Raw genomic sequence first — 22559 nt, forward strand, 5'->3', positions numbered from 1 at the left:
AAAGAGAGGAAGAGAGGAAGAAACAGGCCAAACTCATGGGGTCGTTGTGATGTGTGCTGTTGGTGTAGTAAGGTAGGAAGGTCAGCAGAAGAGATGAAAGTACGTGATGAAACATTCACCGGCGGCAGCGGGGTGAGTGCAATCCCGTGAGAGTGGCCTTTCATGCTTAACCATGTCGATGCGTTGATGCGTTACATTCGTCTTACGATTCTTTAAAACTTCCTTCCTTATTCCTTCTCCGGGCCGCTCCTTCACCAGTTCAAAAAATACAAGCGAAACGTTATGCTTGTGTGAGCCGAGCGGCAGACGGAGCAAAGTTGATCGCAAGCGCAATTTATAACGGAAGACGCAGGGCTCCAAATTGTCCGATAAACGGACGCGCATTCCTTACTGTTTGCTGCTCCGGTTGACTGGACGACTTGACAGTATGGGGCGTGTTGCATTGGGCAAGGGCAACCACAACAACAAAAAAAGGAGAGCACAGAACGATGCAGAACGTTGGGTGCGCTGACATTTGGAGCGGTGGTGGCGGTGGCGGCGTCATGAGAAGCGTTTCTGGAGCCGTCAAAGAACAAACGAGAGGAGCGCGCCCAGTGACGAAGGATGTGGAGCGCATTCCATGGCGCGAGCTCTGAGCTGCGCGCCGGTCCTGCTTGAACGTTTCTGTGGAATGTGGCAATTGTTGGCAAAGAGTGCAGTGCAGAAGATTTCCTGCACCGATCATTAAGTGCTGTACGCCATGGGGGAAAAGCTGTTCTAGGAAGTTTTCATAATTTGGTTAGCTTTTTAAATTTGTAGAGTAAAAATTACAAGCAAACTGTACCAAGGTTTTAGCATGTGAAAGGACTGTGTAAACGTTTTATTATTGTTAGATCATTAGTTTCGGTATAATGAAAGCCCCGTGCAAATGGGGTTCCTTTCTTTGTCGATTTGCTCGGCTTTTAGCACGCGTTAATTTACTCGTTTTTCCATTCAACTCGAAAGAGAACGGGAGAGAGAGAGACAGCGGGGCACCATAACACTTAAAACAACATCCGCTGTCGTGGCCATCGTCATTCGGCCCCGTCGCCTGAACACGCGTAAATGAATTCTACTTCCCAGAACACTCACTCCAGAAATGAATACCGCCCAACAGCAACCTAAGCTTCCTGAGAGACACACCCCGAAGGTGGCCATCCCTTTTGCGTGTGGCGTTGTCGTGCCATCGGGTTTGGTGGGAAAGTGCAAAAAGAAAGAGGAAAAAAAGGCACCACAAAACGGAAAACCCGATCCGCCCGCCCGCCCGGTGGTGCTGTGGCGAGAAATCGTACGTTTGCGGTCAGCAACAATGACCACCGGTCGCGGGGGAAGGGACACAAAGACGCGCAGAGTTGCCAAACAAAAATCAAAGCAAAGAGCAGCCACCGGGTGATGGAAAACGGAAACTGTGACTGGTAATTTTCTCACCACTGTTACTGCTGCTGCTGCTGCTGCTGCTCCCAATAGCCATGCCATGAAAATAGAAATAAACAGAGAGACAGACACAGAAACTAGGCGTCTGTCGGAGTTGGTTGGATTGGTTCTCGTGTGGTTCGAGTTTAGCTGTCGAACGTGGGCCATTACTCAACGTGAAGTCACAGCAAAAAGCCGTTTTTTCGGATCGACTTTTCCGCCTCGCTCGGCAATCGGTCGGATGTACATGAAAGGTACGATAGGGTACAATGTTTTTTAATTAGAGAGACACACACTTTACCCGAGGCGCATGGTTAGTGATGGTGGAGGCCTGTCCACAGCGTGTCCAGAGCGTGTGCTTCACCTGAAGGTGCAATAAATTTCCCCCGCAAACCGCTTGGGAAAACGCAATTGTTGTAAACGCGGCTCGCCGGTAGCGCGGCGTTGTGGTGCTTTGGCGCCAAATAAATATTCTCCCCCCTCCGGTTTGGGCTCGCGGTTGCCATCGCTGCTACTTGGGTGGCGCTTGTTTCACCCTGTTCGTCCGACCACCCTCGGGTTGCCCTGCTCTCTCTCTCTACTCATTACAGGTGGGAAGATGACGGACGGTGATGCAAAACATTGCGAAGGAAGTAGCGATGGTCGGGTTTAACGGGCGCGCTAAACGTTTCTAAGCCGTGGTTATGCCTGCTGGCGCGGAGCCATTTCCGGTGGATCGGTGGAGCTTCTGTGAGATATTCTTCATAACTGGAGGCTAGGCAGCAGCAGCAGCACATACCACATTAATTTGCATTTCGAAGGAAACCCCCCTGATAGGAATCAGCGCATACGCAATAAAACCTAAAGCATTAAAAAAGGGAGTCGTGGGGGAGAATGTTCGATCGTTATCATTTCGGAGAAGATATTCTAAGGTATGCTCCCATAGTAACCTGGGAGATATGTAATGGGTTGTAGGAAAGAACTCACACACAAAGAACGCTTTTCGTGCCCAAAACCGCAACAAAGCTTAATTTTATGCTTAAAACGATCCAAAAAGATGATGGTAAATATTTGTTTGGGGAAGATTTTGTTAGCATACTTTCACTAATTGTGCTTTAAACAGCATACCCCAAAGCGAAAAACATGCGTTATCTTGTTCTGCTCCCAACAGGTTGCCAGGTACCTGTTCTCCTCCACATCCCGATGAGACCGGATTCTTCTCGTCCATGGCGACATACTGTTTCAAATTTAATTTTAGCAAAACCCGTAGCATTCCCGTAAAAACGCGGGAATTTCCCCCGGGGGAAAATGCGTGAGCTATGTTTTTACCACAAAAAAAGGGTAAACGAAACCCGGTCCCAGTCCTTAGATTGTTAACCTCCCCAAAAATGGCTCCTGCTGTAAACCTTTCCCAAATTTATCGGAGTGCGGCAGCACGACCCAACGGGGGCCGGTTTGTATTGAGCTACAACAACGCCGTCCGATGACACATAGCCGTCGGCACAAGCTGTGGCGGCGGCAACCCGGCGGAAAGTTGGTCGAAAATGGGGAAAAAGGACGATTCGTTTATGTGTGTGTGTTTGCTACCAACAGCCATAAAAGGTGATTAACAGATGGGAGAGAGCAGAGCGTTGATGCTGTGCGGTGGCATTGGAGTGGGACAAAGGTTTTACGACTACCGGCTCCGATCCGTTTACTGTTCTGTGATGCCGATATTAAACTCGGGGGGGAATATTTAATCTGATGGAATGGATTTTTCCAAGCTTGGATACGGTTCAAAATTCCCTCTGGTGGTGTGTGTATGTATCTGTGTGTATGCGTGTGTATTTTGTGGATTTTTCCCTCCATTTGCTGATCGGTTGTTGGGAGCCGCCTGGAGCGCCACAGGACAGAACGTTTTTAATCGTAAACGATTTGTCCATCGCATCTCGGGGGACCAGTACTTGCTTGCTTACCAGCACACCAACAAAGGCCGACACAACGTCCAGACACGCACACAGGTACACAGAAAAAAAAATTAAACTAATAGAACACCCTCCAGAACGCTGCAAGGAGGACCTCTCAACCATTTCCCTACGGAGGAAATTCAAACGCATGTCGCCACTTTTTGGCAGAACGGCCTTGCAGAGGACCTTCTGTGCTCGGTAGGTGGTGTTCGAGCGGGAAAATTCGTAATGGGAATTTCCACCCTTAACCAAGGCCGGGAAGCATTTCGTTCGACAGCACCACCACGCGGAACACATACGGGCAGCGTTTTTGTGGGATTGAAGTGGATTGGTGTGCACTCTCACACCGCGCATGTGCCAATGTACCGAGGGGGGAAGTGCTGTACCTTCTTTTGTGTTTCAGGGCTCATCACCCCTAAGGATTTTTTTTCCCGGGGTTCGTTATGAGGCTTCTCGAGGGGGAGAGTTTTCATTTCATTCATTGCGATATATGCTGTTTTTCCTTCGCAAGGGAGAAGGTGTTACTATGCCAAGATGTTTCTAGCTGCTTTCCTAGGGCCGGTGTTTCGAATTTAGAGTTGATAGTGGTGGTGATGGTGGTAGTAAGATTTCTTGTGCTGTGCGTACAGTAATTCGACACACAAACACACACGGAAACGTGACGGCGACACGGCGTCCTTTTCGTTTGCAGGGAGAAGTGCTCGTTGTTTGGCAAACAACGGTAACCGAATCCCCCAGGTTGGGGATTGTTTCGTTTCGGAAGGGTCGTTTGATGGTTAAGAGAGTTTGGATGCTCGTTAAGCTCCCTGTTTGTCTGTGTACCGAAAACATGTTAGTTTGCTCGACACTTCCGTCTGTCCTCTTTGCTTCCCGATCACAACAAAGAAGCTGCCGAACCGATTGTAACCGTTTGTTTGGCTTTTTAATGTCGCTCCTATCTATTGACTTGTTACGACTTCTTCGCCAGAATGAAGGCCCGATCGGGATGGCTTTGATGAGGTTCGGTGTTGAGTTATATTTGAATGATTCAAATTTCCTTCTCTTAAACACACACTCGATAGGGCGGTCTGTACTAAAACACACACAGAACAGGACGGTGGTTTTTGATGGACGCGAGCGGGTCTGAAATGAATGAGTTTGTCCAGTTTCCGAGTGGCTTCCGACCAGAAGTGGCTTCGCACAGAGAGCAAACGTTGAAGCAGCGAGCAAACAAAGTAAAGACCGGAAGTGTCAAAGCGACATTTCAAGCTTTTGTGGGATGTGGTTTTTGCTCTCTGTTTGCGTGTGTGTGCGTGTGTGTTTTAATTTGATACTATTTCTTTGTCACCATTCTGGGCGTTCGTTTCCGGGGCGTTTTTTTGGGATGGGAGGAGGGATTTCCTGCTGTTTCTTCATCTATATATTCTCACTCCAAACCTGCCAGGGGGACACAGGTTGCAAAAAGAACGACCGAGGTTAGCTTGTGGTTTTCCTGATTTTTCCTCACGATTCATTCGACTCCCTTCGTGTCTCCCTTTTTCGTTCATACATGTATCGTTGTGGAGTTTTTTTTTCTCTGTTTTTCGTTGTTGTGTGCGCCAAGTATTCCCGCTGCCAGGCATCAATATTTCACTGTCATCTCCACCTCCTTCTTCTCGCGCACTGCCGCGATGTGGTAGATATGTTGGGGGACATTGGAAAAGCCGAACGTTGTGCGAGCGGGAAATGCTAAATAAGAAAATAATTTAATGTCTGGTGCTGCTGCTGCTGCTGCTGCTGCTGGAGCTTAGACGCGCGCGCGCTCCTTTATGTTTCTTTCGTTCTGTCCATGTCTGTGCGGTTGCTACAGGATTAGAGTGAAAGGACGGAGGAAAAAAGGGCGATTGGGCGGTAATAGGAAACAGGGAAAAAGGGCAAACGTTAAACGCTGCTCCCCCAACAACACGACCGAATCGACACGGAAACCACATTAGCCCACTTGTGTTGTTGTGTGATGGTTAGTTATCAGAGGGATCTTACACAACGGCGGAGGCGCGCAGCGCAACAACTCTGTTGTGCGAAAATTGTAGAGACGTAGAGAGAGCAAGAGAAAGAGGGCAGAAAAAGGTAAGAAAAACGAGCTAAAGGATTTAAAAATGGCTATTTGATTATGGTGCATTATCACAAGGAGCTTTTAAGCGAAGGAACGTTCATCTCATTTAGCGTATTTGTGCATAATACACCATTAGAGCGAAGTCAAGTAAAAACTGAGCCTTATTGACGTTGAGTTTACACGTGTAATTTAAAATTAGTTAGTTTTAGGCCTTCAACCAACGCCACGCCATCGCAACATTTCCTTACAAGATTAAACTGCTCCCAGGGCATGTGTGCGCTCTTGTTCACCTTACCTACACCACCTCCCTACCACGGGAGTCCGCTATCATCTACCCGTCAAGCGCAGAGCAGTTTCACACCACGGAATTAGTCAGCAAACACCGAGATAAGGTCCAGCACAAAAAGAAGTCCGTGTACTATAATTACCCATATCGCAGTTCGCCGCTCCCCTTTAACCACCACCCTCCCCCCCCCCCCCGCCTGTGTATGCGTTTCGCTTGCACAAGTGAACGTTCAATTTCCAAAATTGCTAAATCGCCTTATACCCGCCTTACTCCCGGCGGCATAGCACATGGGTTGGTTGCCGTGGTAACCTTCTGGCAGCGAACGGGATTTAGCCGGCAGGCGAACAGAGGAGAGTCGCAGTTTCGCCTGGAAATCGTGCCCTTCCTACATGTGCATGCACACACTCACACACACACTCACGCCCTCATTTGTACTGATTCTGCTCGGAATGTGTGTGTGTGTGTGTGTGATTGGTAAAGGGAAAAATCGTAACACACCGCGCGCGGTTGTGTTATTATGTTGCCCGTGAGCGCATTATGGCCGGGATTCCTGCACCCGCTATCCTGGCCTCCTGGTGGTGGCAGGTCGTGGTACATAAAGAATCCTTCACGACGTGGTATGATCAACCTCCTCCTTCTTCCCCACGCGAGTTATGATGGGTTTGTGATGAGCCAAAGACCATAGGGAGAGCGAGAACCGTGGGGAGTCCTGGTGAAGGAGGAGAATGGTCGTTTTTTTTTACTTCGTCCGTCTGTTGTTGCACAGCCTCTGCACATTACCAATTCATTCGGCACGAGATTATCTTTATCTTCCGCTCCGTTGGTGGACTGCTGAACAGCCCAACCTCGAGAGAAGAAAGGAATGCTGCATTTCCTTTCGTTCACTCATCCTTCCTTCCTTCCTCAGAACGCAGCAGTGGGAGTGGGAGATGTGGAAATGTTCTTTTCGCTGCAGGAAGACTGATAAGAAATGCAGTAAGCAGCACGACAGTAAGTAATACGCAGCGCAGCATAAAACTCATCAACAGTGAGCAATAATTTTGCTTCTTATTGTCTATCCCCCTTTGCGCGTTATTGACACATGCACGACGGAGTAAAAGTGGTGATGATGCTTTCGTCCAGAAGTAGCAGCAGTTGATATTGCTCATTTGCAGAAGGAAAGTATCGTCCACACACACACACCATTCGACCCCATCGTGCTGTATCGGGCCATGCAATCTCACACAAACAACGGCTGTTGAACGGCCAAAAGAAGGAACTCGGGGAAAGAAAAGGAAAAGGACTGCCTTGTTTGCGCCCCCCCTCTCTGTTAACAATCGGCCAAGCGAAACGCGTCTTTCGAAGCAGGAGGAGGGAGAAGGTGGTTCAATCTTACCATTTATGTTCCGGAGTGTTCCTTTCCAAAGAAGTTTCCGCTGCCCTTTAGTAGTGCCATCCCCAAAATGGTATGGTTGGATTCGCTTTCTTCAAGCGGAACCAACTCTCCAAATCAACTCCCGAAGACATTTTCACACCACGACTGGGGTAGGAGATCGTTCCCTTGATTTTGAGGAAGTTCCTTGCGATGGAATCGAAACGAATTTCTTCGAAATTTTTTGAGGGGGGGATATTTTACGCCACAACGGAGGAGGGTCGCAAGCCACTCTTGCTCTTGTTAGAATAATTCGGAAATGCAGAGCGCGCGCACTGGATTGAAGTTCCAATTGGTTTCGTTTTCGTCGTTCTTTATGGCCTTACTCGTTGTCCGTCCATGCATGCTGCTCTGCTTTACCTTTGGGGTAAAATGTAGGGTACGGAATGTGATTCCTAGGAAAACTTTGAGGTTCTATTTGGTACGTGAGAATAAACGGTGAGCATCGTAAAACGCTCTTGCGCGAGAACCGCGTAACCAAGCAGAACACGAAGGGAGGAGATCCCTGTGTGCGTTCACCGTAGCATAACTTGCTGCATCGGGATGTGTTCATATCACCAACAACGATCACGTTGTCGTCGTGGCCGGTGTGTGTGTGTGCACTGTTCCACCGAGGGAGAAAGGGCAAGTGCTGTTGCGGAGGCAGCAGCAGGAGCCGGTGCACCAGTTGCATACCAGCACGGCATGCACATGCATTCAATGCTGCAGTCACTGACTCTAAACACCTCACAAAAAAGGGCGACCAAGAATAGCTCGTCTGCACTACTATAGGCCAGCCGTTTTTTTTCCTTTTTGTGTTTAGACAGAACTTCAACTTTTGTGTATACAGTTTTTCATCGACTGATTGGAATGACTGGAAAAGGAGAGATAGAGAGCGTGAATTGGGGAAATCAAGGGGGATAAATATGAAAACGTTGAATGCTGTGTTGCGTTTTGCTTGTTTTTGTGTGTGAAAATGAATGGAAAGCCTGCACTCGAGAGCGGAATGGTGGAAGCGTGTAGTATAAGAACCAAAGCGCTGTTTCTCCCCATTTTCCATTCCATTTCATTGCACCCGGGCGTAGCAGGGCGAGGGCGAAGGAAGCGTGCGAAGGGGTTAAAGGTACACGGCGGTACACGGGGGCGGAAATGTGATGGAATGGAACGGAAAATGAGTTCGTTCTGGAAAAGTGGTGTGCTCTGCCACATGTGCAAAACATATAATAATATGCCACGGCTGGTGAATCGACTTGATACTATGCCAAACGGGGAGGTAGAGGAGATTTTTATGAATTGGTTCTGGATGCATTTGCTACACTCACTCCGGTCGGTGAAAGGTTTCAGACTAATTCCGTACCGATCGGGACGGGGGAGCTGCTCAACCATTCAGCTGCACGTGTGTGCGTGCGTGCGTGTGTCGCAGGTGCAGAGTGAGTAAGACCGGCATCATCTCGAGCCATGTAGATGCATTCCCAACGGAGAAGTGCAAAGGGTTGTCCCTTCATTTCCTGTCTGCCTTTTTTGTGGACCTTCAGAACCGGCTTGTGCACTACTTTGTGTGTCGACGGACGGGTGTACGGGGAGCTGCTGCTGCTGGAGACGGTTGAAGAGTCGGTCGGTCGGTTCGTTGGGTGGGTTTTGTTTAGTTTGTGTTTTAACTTTAGGTTTTTGTTTATTTGTTTGCGTTATGCATTCATAACTGCTTGAATGCATCGTGCTTGAATGTACGCGTTGGAGTGGAATTGGATCCACTTTTTTGTACGAGTGTATTTTGTTTGGAGCTTCTGGATAAACAGTCAGCGAACGGGCGAACGAGCAAACCCTGTTCCTGATCAAAGGCTGTGAACGGAAAGACAACAGCAGACAGGTCATGTATTTGCTGTGTTTGCTCCAATGTACACGAAGAATCGTTCAACGATGGTTGAAGAGGAAAACAAATGTATTTGTGTTCAGTACACAGGAGCAAAGTTTTGGTTTTACCATCGAAAGGATTGGAAGAATATTACTCAAGGCAGAGGGAGCTTCCTTTGTTTGCTTTGTGCAAGAGAAAGTAAAATGAAGATATTGTTTGGTGTGGTGAAAAGAGCGGGAAAATCAATCCATTTCTTAGACGAACATACGGCTGAGTTGTTTGCTATAATAGTGCTGTAATATATTACAGCTGGGTGCATATTAATACACATGTGTTCTCTTCCTAACCTTAAGTATGGTACTTATTTTTGAAAAGCAAAATATTTAAACAATTGCAGCCCATTTGTTGCATCTGTTCTAAAACTGTATACAATACTGCGGCGCTTGTACACAATACTGGACTCAAGATTTTCTTGCACACTATTTTACTTATTTACTTGCACGCAGCATGTTCAGCGCGAAGAAAATAGCATGCAAGTGGTTGCATACAAGATTAAGCGTCCTGTACACGAAAAGTTGATACACACAGTATGTTAACGAGAAGATAGCAATGAGCTAAATGTTGAAATGTTGAAGGGCTTAAAATATTGTAAATAAAGGTAAAAATTGTTCCGGCACAAAGGCACTTGTTCCGGGTTCATGTTAATGTGATACTTTTGGCTAATGTCTCTATCACAAATGTACAAAAAATGTCGCCATCAAAGGCACAAAGCACACGGCAGGCATCATCATATCGGCAATCATTAGTACCACTTTGTCGGCAAACGATCCGTGCCTTCCCATAAAGTTTTCCCACCAAAATCAGTGACACGGAACCGGAAAGGAACAAGAAATTTGGGCCTGGCTAGATTGACCCTCATCGTGCGGCCGGCAACAAGTGCAGCGAGCCTTCAAACCCCTCGATCACACTATCGAAAAGTGTTTCCTGTTTTTGTGTTTTCCCTTTTGGCTTTTCACTCCCTTTGACTCCCCTTCTCCACACCGTGTATCAACCGTTCCAGTTCGTTGAATGGTGGCGCGCTTAACTTTAAAGGGATGGCGCCGACCACCGCCGCCCTCATCAAAGACCGGCGTCGGTGTTTTAAAACCGATTTGCGTTAAGAAGATTTGTACCTTTGGAGGTCCTGCTTTGCTTTTTTTCTATTCGACTGAAAGTCCTACCGACTTCTTACACCCCAAACAAGCGTATGAAAGAACGCGCATCTTCGGATAGTGGCTAGGGAGAGGAGTATCTCTTCGGAGGTATCTTCGGCGCTCCAAAGAGTAGCAAACATCCCTCTCTCTCGAGCGTGTGGTATTCCTCTCAGCTTTACCTGTTGCTTTCCGGAGAAACTCTCTCATTTATCTTGTCTTGAAGGTGTCCACGAGGTATCGGTTGCGCCATTTGAGATCCTCTCTTTCATTTAGAGTCACGATCCCGGGCGATTCGAACGTTTCGATCAACGCGGTTCCTTAGTACGGTGTCGCGTTTTTGACCGTTTGATGTGTATTGTGAAGCACAAGCCAAGCTTTTTGGTTAAGTTTTGAATAATCATTTAGTTCAGTGTTTACAGTGAATCAACAAGCAATGGTAGGATCTCGAACGATCTTTAGTGTGTGCTTTGCTTGTGCAGAAACGACCACTAGTGGCTAGGGAGTGAAGTGAAGCAGAAAATGCAACCCGTAGAGCCTTTGGCGTTTGGCTTTCGGTTACGATGCCGTGGCGACTTTTATAACATCTCGTGCCCGTGCGTGATAGCATCAAAAAGGATCGGTTGCCTTTTGCAGACCCGCCCGCCCGGTCCGGTCCCGGGAGCGGAAAGCCGGTGTACGAGCGAGCGCGCGTAGTTGTGTGAAGAAACCGAAAGAAAACACTCGAAAAAGGCAATTTATGTCGCTTGCCTGGGCGCGCTCACACAGAGAGTGCAGGTGAAACGTAGCTGCAGTAGTGGTGCATGCAGCAGGCTTGCAGTCGACGGATCGATCGAAACAAAACATCGTGCGAGAGCGAGAGAGATCCTCATGTGCCCAAGCACAAGAAGTCGAACGATCGAGGATCGCGAGATCATAAAGTGTATGGCGCGCGGCGCTGCCGCTGCTGCAACTTCACGTTTCGTTCCTTTTGGTGCTTCCTATCATTTTCCAGCGGCATCGGTGACTCTGTATTTGTGCACCAAAGGCAAAGAGAGGGTGTGCGTGTTTGTGTGTGTGTTGTGAGTGTTTTTTTTTCTACGAGTGCATCGCACGCAAGTGTGGAATTTGTGTGTACGAGTGAGGAAAAACGCGAGAAAAGCCCTCGACTCAAGAAGGCTTCCGGGATGGTCTAAGATTGAGCACGTCTTTTTTTTTTGCGCCAGCTAAACAGTGAAGAACACTTGTGCGTTTGTTGGCTTCAGCGTGTCCCAGATGAGGATCCGCACAAACAACAGTACCATCGGCAGTACCGAGACCCCGTGTAAACCTTCCACATGTGTACAGCAAACAATTTGTTAAAGCGAGCCATTTAAATATTTCCTCTGCAATGCTAGCGAGCAAAAAAGTGGTCTATGTTCCGGCTTCTCTTAAACGGTTATTACTACATTGCGGGAAATATTGCATCTGCAGACAGCACGCTAGGGAAGGTCCTCTCCTGCTGCTGCTGCTGCTGTATGTGTACTTGCCTTGAAGCGGGTGCATAATTCTCCTCCCGTTGATTCGCTTCACAAAAATGCCATTCGATCGACAAAACTCGTTTTCCTCGGCACCAGAGACCGGAGTGTACGTGTGTGTGTGAGAGAGAGACTTTGTGCAGTTGGTTTCATGTTTGTTTTCTTGGGTTTCTTTTCGTAGTAAGTTTGTTTGTTTTACTTTTCGTGTGTCTCAACATTTCGATGGGACACAACGATGGGTGAGCAGAGATTAAGAGGAAATCGAATCGAAACTCCACTTCCCTCGCACTACTGCTGCTGCTGCTGCTGCTGTGAGCGCGCTTTTGGCGTTATGCTGCTTATGTTAGGCGTGCAGAATTGGCTCACACATTAGCAAGGCATTATGACTGTCAGGGAGACGCCAGTACGAATTGGAGTTGAGCTTTTGGACGTGTAGTTTAATTCCATTTCATGGTTGTTAAATATGACAGTAATTCGTTCGGTTTTTGTTTCACTTTCCAAACCAGGACGTATTGCTTTTTGCATCAGAATGTATTGCCCTAGAAAAGGATTATTTAATTTCAACACAACTTTAAGAAATAGTCATATTATAATTAAAGCTGCCCGAGTTAAGCACCTTCTAAAATGACATTTATGTTTCCTGTAACCGATAGTTTACGATCGCTTTATGAATTGTGTCCAGTTGCTCGGAAGCTGTTACTTAATTTATGCAGAAATGGTAGGAGCGGAAGCATTCGAGCAAATCCCGAACGAGCCCTTGCGGCAGTGGTTTGCCTGGCGTCCAATGTCCGATGGCGCAATTACGTCCAATGTAACGCAAGATCCGGCGGACCCAGATAATAACAATAATACGGCGGACGGCTTAAAATCGAAAGGCAACTCGTGCGCGCGAGCCCTTAACGCCCGGTTTCGATCTCGACCACAGCCGTAGCGTAGGGGAATAGCAATCTGCCTCTCCTACATAAGTCCCAGTTTCGCTCTCCTTCACTCCGGTGCCGTGTTTGGGTGTGTGGAAAGCCAAGCAAGACGGCGTCTCTTCCATACGGTCCGCGGTTGTATTAGTTGATTATGATTAATGGTCGCCAGAGGGGCCCGGGGGCGGGAAGCGGTTGTGGCTAGGCGAGTGAGTGGGGCAATGCAAAGCGTGCTTAGACGTCTGGCCAGTTAGGCGGGAGTGGATCATTTTTGTACCACGGCCCGCTCCCTCTTGGGCTGGAGTGAACGCGTACACGTACGATTCAAGAGCGCCCACCACAAGAGCACACACCTTCTCGCGAGAGAGTGAGAGCACATGTTGCGCGATCATTCGCAGTTCCGACTGGATGGTGCAACGGTGAAAGGGGGAACTGGGAAGGGAAATAGACACCGGTTTTTCGTTGAAGACAAATCTAAAAAGAAGGAAGTGTCTTGAGATCGTGGAGCACCCGCCAAGCACCAAGCAAACGTAAATCAAACGATCAACCTGAAAGAAGAAGGAAGGCAAACGCCAAACCTGTTGAGGAGAAACCGCACTCTCCGCGGGGGTAGGTTGAGGGAATATGGTAGAAGGCACGGAAGAGGGGAAAATAAAAGCATTTGATGCCGGGTCAGACAAGAAAATGAAACAAGCGAGTCACAAACCCATGCCCACAAGGGAAGAAAGCCACGACACGACACGAGAAGAGTGTCCGGGCTTGCCGCTGTGCGTGATCAATGAAAACCGCGATGTGTGATAGAAAGAAATTTAAAATTTCGGTTACTCCATCGAAAGACTTCGACGAGCGAGTCGGTAAGCGACGAACCCGTCTCTGTGACGTCGGTAGTCCAGGCGTGTGATCGCTGTTTTGCTCTTTAATTTGAATCGCTTGTAACGGCGAGAAGAAGGGTATGTGTCGTGCAATGTCGTCACGTGTGTGTGTGTGTGTCATTTGATGGGTTTCATCGGTCCCTTTGAAAAAGGGGCATTGCTTCCCTTCAGGCGGTACCGAGGGAACATGACCTGAAATCAAATTGACTTTAGATACGATATGGTACTGTGGTTGTGGTTGGGTTTTTCTCTCTCGCCCTCCAAGCACTTTTTGTCCATTCGGTACGTGAGTGCACACAGGTTTTTGGGCAGGAAGAAAGCAACAGAACAATGCCGAAACAAATGCCGACAGTGCCGACGGATGATCGACGGTGCGATCGAGCCCCGATGGTGGTGGCAATGTGATCGCATGTGATTCATGCTCTCGTTTCGCCTTTCCACTTTACACGGAGGCTTTGCTATGCCCGCTTGGGATGAGTTTAGGGGGGAAAACCCGTATGAACGAATCTCCCTACCCTATACCCGCTGGGTCACACGCGAGAGGAGCAACCGTGGCTATAGAGCCAAGTGCGAAAACACTCTTAATCCCAATCTGCCAGACGCGAGATCAGGGTCTCGCGCTTACGGTAAATCACCGCAAATGGAAGTAACCCGCTCCCATCGCATAGTCCACTTTTCGGATGCAGCATGGGTATGGGCGCGCTCTCCCCTAACCTCTCCTCTCTGCCGTACAATGTATTCCGATTATGCCAGAGCTCCAGAGCCATAAAATAGCACTCTCTGGAGCGTGTGTGTGTTTTTGCTGGGTTGGTCGGGAACGATGAGGCGAAACAAACACAGCAAAAAGCTCTATCTAGTCAAGCGGATTATTTTACGCTAATACTGTTACTACCACTACTCCACACCCTGCGTCCGTGAGGTGATCTTGGTTGAAATGTTGGAATGCAGGCATCGTTAGAGTTTTATGTGCATGAAAATCAGGACATAAAATTATCTCATTCGCCAACCACGCGCTCTCCAGGAGTCCAGATTGGCAGAGCTTTGCTTATAGTGTTGCAGCGGATGGAAATGAAGCACGGCGGTATTCCGCGGGACAGTAACAGTCAGTTACTGACAGTTGTCTTGATTGATCTTTATATGATATGGAACATGAAAGATTGGGAGAGGGAGTCCTCCTTTTCCCCCGCTCTCATGTATGGTTAATGAAAACATCCAAAATAGTATGCAGAATTTAGAACCAAAAGAAGAAGCACTCCCGCTGTTGGGAATGTCCTCCTTTTTTTCCTGCCCATGAAAAACGGCATTCCATTCTGTTAAAACTCAACGCCAGTCGTCAGCATCGAAACATTTGTACCTTTGCTGTTAACCCGTTTTGGGCGGCTACCGTCTACCCTTGTGCCCGTGCGAGCAGCTAGGCGTGAACGCGCACGACGCACGCACTCTTATCTCGGCATCAAAACGATCGAGTCGTGTTGCGTGTTTCTTTATCATTCAAACGCATTGTGCCGTCCTCTTCGAAGAGCAACAGGGCTACAAGAGGGTTAGCGGATTCACGCGTTTGTGCGCGCCGGTTTCTTCGAAAGAATGAAACAGTCGTAAAACAAATTCTTGCACAGATAATACTTAGATTGCGTTAGAGGGCGGAAGAAGCAGAGGCAGTTGGTGGGAAAGGCAAAGACGAAAGGAAGGAAGAGAATAGATTCCCAGTTTTTTTCCTTCCTTCTTTCTTGCTGGTAAAACGCACCCGTAATAAGCTCCAGCGCCAGCTGCATGAAAGCGCTATTTTCTTGCGCGCTTGTGCTACGGAAAAAAGGGCGTCGTAATAAGGGGCGGACATGACACCGATATGAGAAGGGCAACAGCAGCCAAGATGTTGCTATTGCTTTTTTGTTTTGTTCCGTTTGCGTTGAGTAGAATCAAATACTAGCAGCGCAAAATGGGAACAATAGGAGCAAGCGGCTGTGGAGAACACTTCCACAGCAGCACCGCGCAACACCTTTCTTCCGAATGAGGCTGCGAACGATCGCGTCTGCGAAAGAAAGGGTGTAGTGGATCTGGTGCATGGGAGGTGTGGAAATAATTTGTAATCGTTACGCACGAAGCCTTTCGATTGGTCTGTGATTGTGTGGTGCTCGAGCCGTGTAAGCCTAGATTGCCGCGATTTCATGCTTTGCTTGCCAGCCTTGCAGTATAAAGTGCATCCTTCGCGCCGACCAACCAACCCAGCCAAGCCTGTGTGTTGTGGCAGGAGAGCAGGAAATAATTATTCCTTTGCGTAGCGAAAATCTAAACGCGTGCACAATCCCGCGGAGTACGTGTGCGAAGAAGACGCAGGCAGGCTCTCCTGCACCGCATACTGAGGTGCACATTTTCACAGTTTATTCCCGTATTTCTTTTTCACCTCACCAGGGTGGTGGAACGCGGCTCGGGTGTGAAAAGAATGCTCTGCAACGGTGCAAAGAATTGCGCGGCCACAGAAAATTAAGCTGAAAGCGTCGCGAGAAAATCGGCTTAACCCTTGCGGGATGGTGGAAGGAAAATGCAACCAAAGGTTTGTAGTGGAACTGAGAGCTTGAAATGACTCCACTCTTAAACGCTTCACTCAAGGGTTAAAACGTACTGTTTTGCATCGTACACAGTGTCTGTGTGCCCGTTCATAAGATATGTAGAATAAGGCAGAAAGATGCAGAATAAATTGCGCGGAAAAGTGTTCCCAAATGTGAATGCGGTGTATGATGATGCCACCCTTTGGCTTTCTGCAAGGTGCAACGGATGGAGTCGCTGTTTCGCTACATCCTTCTCCGTGCACCGTGCACAATTGGAATCAGAACAGTGTTCGCCCTCCTCCCCCCCTCTGTGCTCGCGATCGGTCAACACAACCGTTCGAGTTCTTCTCAATGGCTGGGAGAAAAGTCGTTGCTGGTTGTTATTTTTACATGTCCGTCTTCACCAGCACCAGTGTGTGTGTGTTTGGAGCTTGCGAACGTAGGTTTTACAACAACGTTTTCAACGATCCCGGACAAAGCAGAAGGGCACAAGGAAGTAAAAAACACAGGCAGAGTAGGATGGGGAAAGGGAAAGAATACATTTCTTCAAGAGACGACAGACGGTTAAAGACACACTCGCTCGCGAACACACACCGCATGTGAGTTGTGGTGCCTTTTAACGTTCCCCTTCGATGGTCCAACGGCTCTTCAAACTATTATTAGTATTATAATACACCCCAAGGCATTAAAGGCGAAAGAAAGAGAAAGAGAGAGAGAGAGAGGACATAAGACGAGACGGACGATGCACTTGTTGGACGAACGCGAGCAAGAACGATCAGAAGCAGAAGCCCTTTCAAGGGGTACACCAGGGCTTTGCAGTACGTTCAACGGCTTTTGCCTTTTGCCACTCTTGGTACGGAACGATCGAAAGACTTCAATGGCTGTGGCTCAGCGACGAACCCGTGCCACGAACCTTCGGGTCACTTTATGCGCTGCATGCAGGATCGACCGAGCGTCTGTGGTGCGTTTGCAAAATAGCCTCGAGGCGCGTGTGTGTGTTTCGTGGATGGAATTCATAAAGAATGCGACGGGTGTGCGACGACGGGGTTGGCAGCACCAAACAGAGGCCAAAGATCGAGTGGAAAGAGCAGATACAAAAGAGTGTGCAGCAGTAGCAACACGCAAATCAACCTGTGCCCGTGTGTGTGTGCGTCGGGCTAGGACGAAACGTTGGATGAAGTGGTAGCTATTTGCTTTGGCTCATAATTTGTTTCTTTTTTGCTTCAGCAGAAGCAGCCCAGAGAAGTAGCCCAGAGAAGCAACAGCGCTTGCTTTTCGCACTGTTTTTGCTTGCTCGTCGTTGTTGGTCAATTTTGTAAAGAGGTCGGCTTTGAATATGCTCTTCCATCGAGAGAAGCGATTGATTCAAAAGCTCGCTCGATGGTTTTTTTTATCGCTTTTGCTTTGCTTGTTGAAGAGGAGCGGAAAATAAAAGAAAATCACTGCCACCGTTGCAGCGATTCTAGGGGTGTATTGTGACGCCATCGCGATTAAGCCCCAATGCATGAGGCAAGAGAACAAGAGAAAAAAAAGAAGCTTCACTTCGGGCGAAAGCGATCATTTTTCAAACGCGCCAGTAAAAGATGATTGTGTTGTTTTCGCTGGCGGCTATCGGCAGCAAGGATGATTAAGCTGAAGCGCTCTAGTAGCTTTGCTGGGGAGGTGCGTTTTGTGGTGCGTCTTTTTTTTTGGTTTTGTTTCGTGTGTATTTGTATGATCATTTAAACCACGAATTCTCGCAAGCATAAATGATCACGAGACGGCTACGGGAGTTGCCAGAGCCTGGCAGTAGCCTTCGGGGGTTTGATGTTGAGTTCGGTAGCGATAATTGGAGGATCTTTTGGGACGCAAACGCTCGCCCTCCTCTGCCACGAAGCATGTGCTAGGAGATGCATTAATTTTTTCGAAAATAAAATAACATTCATCACTAAAAGTCCCGAAGGAAGGAAGCCGTTGCGCAAGGGAGAGACAGAAAGACACAGAGAAATGATAATTGCACGCACGAATAAACCCTCGACGCGCATAATCATGGAGTCATAACTCAAAAGAAAAGCAACGGTGCAATAAAACCGAACCGAACCGGGAGGCATTCCGAAGAAAATTAATGTCCTGAAAACCAGAAATATGACTCAACTGTGCGTCTTCTTTCCAATTATTACGAGTACACGGCGGTGCCGTGCCGACCGGTGATGATGCGGTGCGACGACTGTGTTGTGTATGATGCAACGACAGGTTGCAACTGGTTGCGCCAAGATGCAGCTCCTGAGCTGAGCTTATGCAGAAATGTGACAGCTTCGCCTTCGTTGGCCATTGCGCCCGGCAGTGGCTGGTAGTAACCTTTGGCACTTTCGCCACCAGAGTGCTGGCAGACACACACGGGAAGCCTTAAATTTGATGCTGATTATTTTTCGGGCAGCCTTTCGGTGGAAAATTCACACGAGCACCCAATTAAGCGCACTTAATAATGACGCTCGAAATCTCGTTTGCGACGAGCCGAGCTTCGTGGAGCTTCTCTCCACAGCACATCATTGTCAATGCTTCTATGCGCTTGCCTGGCAGGTATCATCACATGCGCTGCGCGCCCCCTTCGAAACCCTGTGTGTCGGTGCCGTTTTCGGGGTTTGGATTTTCAATTCCCGAGGCTCCCATTTTCTGACAGCCGGAAAAAGCGCCCGCTTGCCCCGGGGAATGGGATCGGGAAAAACGGGGCTCTCCCCGTTCTCTCCCATCGTTCACACGCCATAACACCGTGGGGTTTTGTTGGTTGGAAATGTGAACGTGTTTATGTGAACCCGCAGCTTTTGGCGTTGCGTTGATTGTGCCGAGCTCAATTTTACGCGCACGTAATTCGCAGTAATTGAGGCAAAAGCCGATGCAAACGTCTTGAAGTGAGGCAGAGGTTGAGCCAAACAACAGCAAAGCAAAAAGCACACACCGCACCACACAGAGAAGATAGGTTAAGCAAGCTGCTGCTGGTCGTGGGCAGAGGGCAGTGTGTTTTTGGGGCTTTCGTGTGCTTGCGTGCCGTGGAATGGTGGCTAAGAAAACTAAGTCAAGGAGGCGGCTGCAGGAGAGAAGTGCATTGGATGGAATGGCGGGATCAGTGGTGGTTGAGCCGAGCAGATAATTAGCATAGCATAGTTCGAGGCAATCATCATCACCCATTCCGGGGTACCCGTTCCGCTCGCCGATGATCGCTAGGAGAAGAAGAAAGCAAACCCCTCCTCCTGGATGCCTACTGGAATGGACATTTAAATATGGCATCGTTTTAAAAGGCGCATCGCATACACCCGTACAAGCGCACGCTAGTGCTAGTTTGTTGGTTTAAGCACCAGCGCAGCGCAACCAGTCCCGCACCGGAAAGCAAGGGCTCCTTGCCGTTGCTGACCCATTCCGGATAATGTACGACGAGGGGGGGGGCTGTTTTTTGCCCTGCTTGGACTACCGAGACCCACATCATCAATCATCGGTACAACCTACTTCGGGTCACCTGTTGTCGCACTCGGGGTTTGTGGTAGCAAAGGAGGTCACCTCACCGAGGTCTGTTGAATCGAGCGCTTAGCACACGAATGGGGGGGTAGGGTTGTCTAGCTTGATTGGCCTTCAATTACCGGTTGCTCCAAGTCCGCTGGTGTGTGGGGTCTTGGGATGCTCCGGGAACAACGAGCAAGAGAAAGAGAGTCACACCGAGCGACTTTAATTATATTGCATATACACACACCGCCGGCCTGTGAACCGTGATGCCTGATGCCTGGAGATGTTTGCGCTTGATCGGTTCACGACGGTGCGCGACATAATGCGCGCGGTGAACGCGGTCGTGTGAACGTTGCGCAGGAAATATGATGGCGCGCAGGTTCGTCGCTTGCCCCTGCAGAATGGACGCGTCTTGCGTGGTGTGCTGTAAATCAATAAAAATGAAATCGATCCAGCAAAAAAGGCACATCCGAGCGGGATAGTGTCCGTGTGTTCGTGTGTCCGTGTGTGTGCGATTGTGGCTTTTTGTTCAATCTGTCCGTTCGCGTCTCGTTCCCCATGATTGCTTATTATCGTCGATATGGATTGTTTTATAAGCGGTGCGGGGCGAGCGATATCCAATCGTCATCCTCTTCGCGGTGCCTGCGGTTTTATTGCCAGCGAATCATCTGCCACGTAAGGTGGCCAATTTAAACGCCCCAATCAGAAAAATGGCACCTACACAACACCACACCACCAACACACGCCAACTGGCTAGTTAACGCACAAAATATGGTCAGCCAGGTTCATCTAACCCATGGGGACCGAGATGACGCTAAAGACTGTTGACGCCTTGCTGTGCCGTGTGTGTGTGTTGTTCCGACAGAAAGATAATTTGGTGATGTCGCAACTGACGAGTATGCAGAGCGCGAGTGTGTTGCGTAGTGTGTATCTTCACAGCGAGATTTCGCTCTTCCCATGCTGAGTTTGGGGCAATTCAAGCTAATTTATAGTGGGATTCTCGATGCGAGCCCACCGAAACCCACCGACCACTGACCTGAACCTATAAATAGTGTGTGCAGTGTGTGAGCGGTCACTCCACACAAAACATACGTACGTACCTGTGCCACGAAAAGGGGTTGGTAAGCTTGGACCCCCCGAAAAAAATCGATTAATCTCGATTCGAGCAGCTCCATTCGAGATTGTATAATATGGCTCAACACCGTAGGGGGTGGTAGAGTTCACATTTCATCAGCAGCGATCGTGTGACAGGCTGTGTGTATAGGAAGTGTGTATGTACGGACTGTGATGTGGCCCAGATTCTTTTGTGGCTGAGGAAAAATGGGACTGGAGCTTTCTTTTGAACGTTTCCATTTCCGGTAGGGGGTTGTCTACCGTGGAAGCTAATCGAAAATGTGTCACCGTTTTCGGCCTCAGATATGTTGTCCTCCAACCGAGAGGCTCCACCAAAAAAGGAGCCATTAGGCGCTGAATGAATGTGTGCAGCACTGGAACGAAAGGAAGAGAATAACAAATTAGATTACGAATAACTTTCGATTGAAAACCTTTTTTTTACGAAAAACGTTCCCCGTTTGCTTCGGCTTGGGTGCATAGTGTTCCAGTTTGCGTAGAACAAGTTCCACAACACACAAACACAACCGCCTGCTAGATGAAATGCTCGCTCTCTCCACTCTACTCAGCGGGTGACTTTGGGTTTGGGATGAATGGTATGCTTTTTCGCCACAGGTGTTGCCTATGGTTACTGGAGCTCCGGTTGAATTTTAGCTGTCGAAATTCTTTCACTACCGACCGTTTGACGATGGTGGTCTGTTTTCCTGCGGTAACGGTTACTTTCCGATTCCGAGTTCGTCGCTTGCAGGGGCTCATCCATCAAATCTTTCGTGCATTTTTCGACCCAACAACAACAAGTGCACCTTTGTGGCGCGAGGCCGCTTGTGTGTTTATGGACGAAGCGGTTTCGATTGTATTTTATAATGAGCGGCACGAGCTTTCCAACCAGTCCAATAGAAAGGAGGTGCAATATTAAAATAAATCCTGTTTGTGGCATTTTGTTAACGAAAAAAAAGAGAGAGGCAGACAAAAAGTTGTTGTCATTTAAACATCGCTCGTGGCGTTTGCGTTGTCCAAAAAAGAAGCAAATGAGTTTAAAACATTTCGACATTCTAGTTCGGAATTTAGGTTGAGCTGTTTGGTTCGTGGCCGACCGAAAAAAAAAAGTAAAATCCCCGACCGTGTAGCGTGTGCTTGCGATCATCATCAGCAATAAAAGCAACCTTCAGAACCGGACATCAAAAACCGGCCCCCCATTCCGTGTGCTCTACCCTTTCAGCGGCCGGAGGATGATTAACCACATTTTGTTTTCCAATTAGCCGGATTTAAATTTTCTTCTGCTCCTCATCAATTCTCCCATAGCGTTCGGTGGGGTAGGATGACGATGAGACGGCACTCCTTTTGCCCCATACAACAGCCGGCTGGATTGCAATAAAACCCATCTCATCTCTCCTGTTGCGTGCGCGGCGGCCCCACATGGCGGAGATGTGTGAACACATATAACATCGTGTATGAAGAGGAGAAAGACGTTAGCTATGAGGCTGCCGTTCCGTGCCGTTCTACGCCAGCACTGAACCGTTTCTAATATGATTTATCTTTCCTATTGCGTGCGCCTCCCACCAAATGGCGGCAATGTTTTGGCATGTGTGTGTGGGTATGGGCATGCAGAATTGGCGTGAGAAGTGGAGTAACTCCGCACAGCTTTGATGGGAGTTGAACATGAACTTGAATTTATGGTTATACATACATCGAGCGCGCTGCGGGATCCCGGCTGCCCGGAAATACAAACAATATTTTACGCCGTTTTATCTGCTGCTTTGGTGCGCATTTGCATTCCACTTACATAATCCAAAAATAGAAAGGGTAAAAGAACAGCAAAGCTGCTTCCCAGTTTTTGGATAAGCGAAGAATAACAAAATGTTAAAAAATCAATCGACAGCAATCGCTTAAACAACCCTCTCGCCCGAAAAAGGAGAGAGAAACGATGATGGCTCGAATCGATTTCGAAGCCCCATTCTGCACGCCAGTTAGGAGTGTCCGGACAGCCGATTTAAATCCGAAA

The 22559-nt window shown here is 48.4% G+C and overlaps 1 protein-coding gene and 1 long non-coding RNA gene across 3 annotated transcripts in view; one reads left to right on the forward strand and one right to left on the reverse strand.

The window, feature by feature from the left end:
- Positions 1 to 6414: 6414 nt before the first annotated feature.
- Positions 6415 to 20613, reverse strand: LOC120897136. Its single transcript, XR_005738502.1, has 3 exons — positions 20548 to 20613; positions 7089 to 7977; positions 6415 to 6673 (listed from the first exon to the last, which is right to left on the reverse strand). It is a non-coding gene; the product is annotated as an uncharacterized LOC120897136 (long non-coding RNA).
- LOC120897127 (protein prickle-like) overlaps positions 10435 to 22559 on the forward strand; it is a 29912-nt gene continuing 17787 nt past the window's right edge. Inside the window, exon 1 of one of the 2 annotated variants that reach the window (XM_040301750.1) lies at positions 10435 to 10584. The gene's annotated coding sequence lies outside the window, so the exon portion shown is untranslated. The remainder of the gene's footprint in view (positions 10585 to 22559) is intronic. The other variant, XM_040301751.1, reaches the window with a different exon arrangement.

The sequence above is a fragment of the Anopheles arabiensis genome, chromosome 2, assembly GCF_016920715.1.
Source record: "Anopheles arabiensis isolate DONGOLA chromosome 2, AaraD3, whole genome shotgun sequence".
Lineage (NCBI taxonomy): Eukaryota > Metazoa > Arthropoda > Insecta > Diptera > Culicidae > Anopheles > Anopheles arabiensis.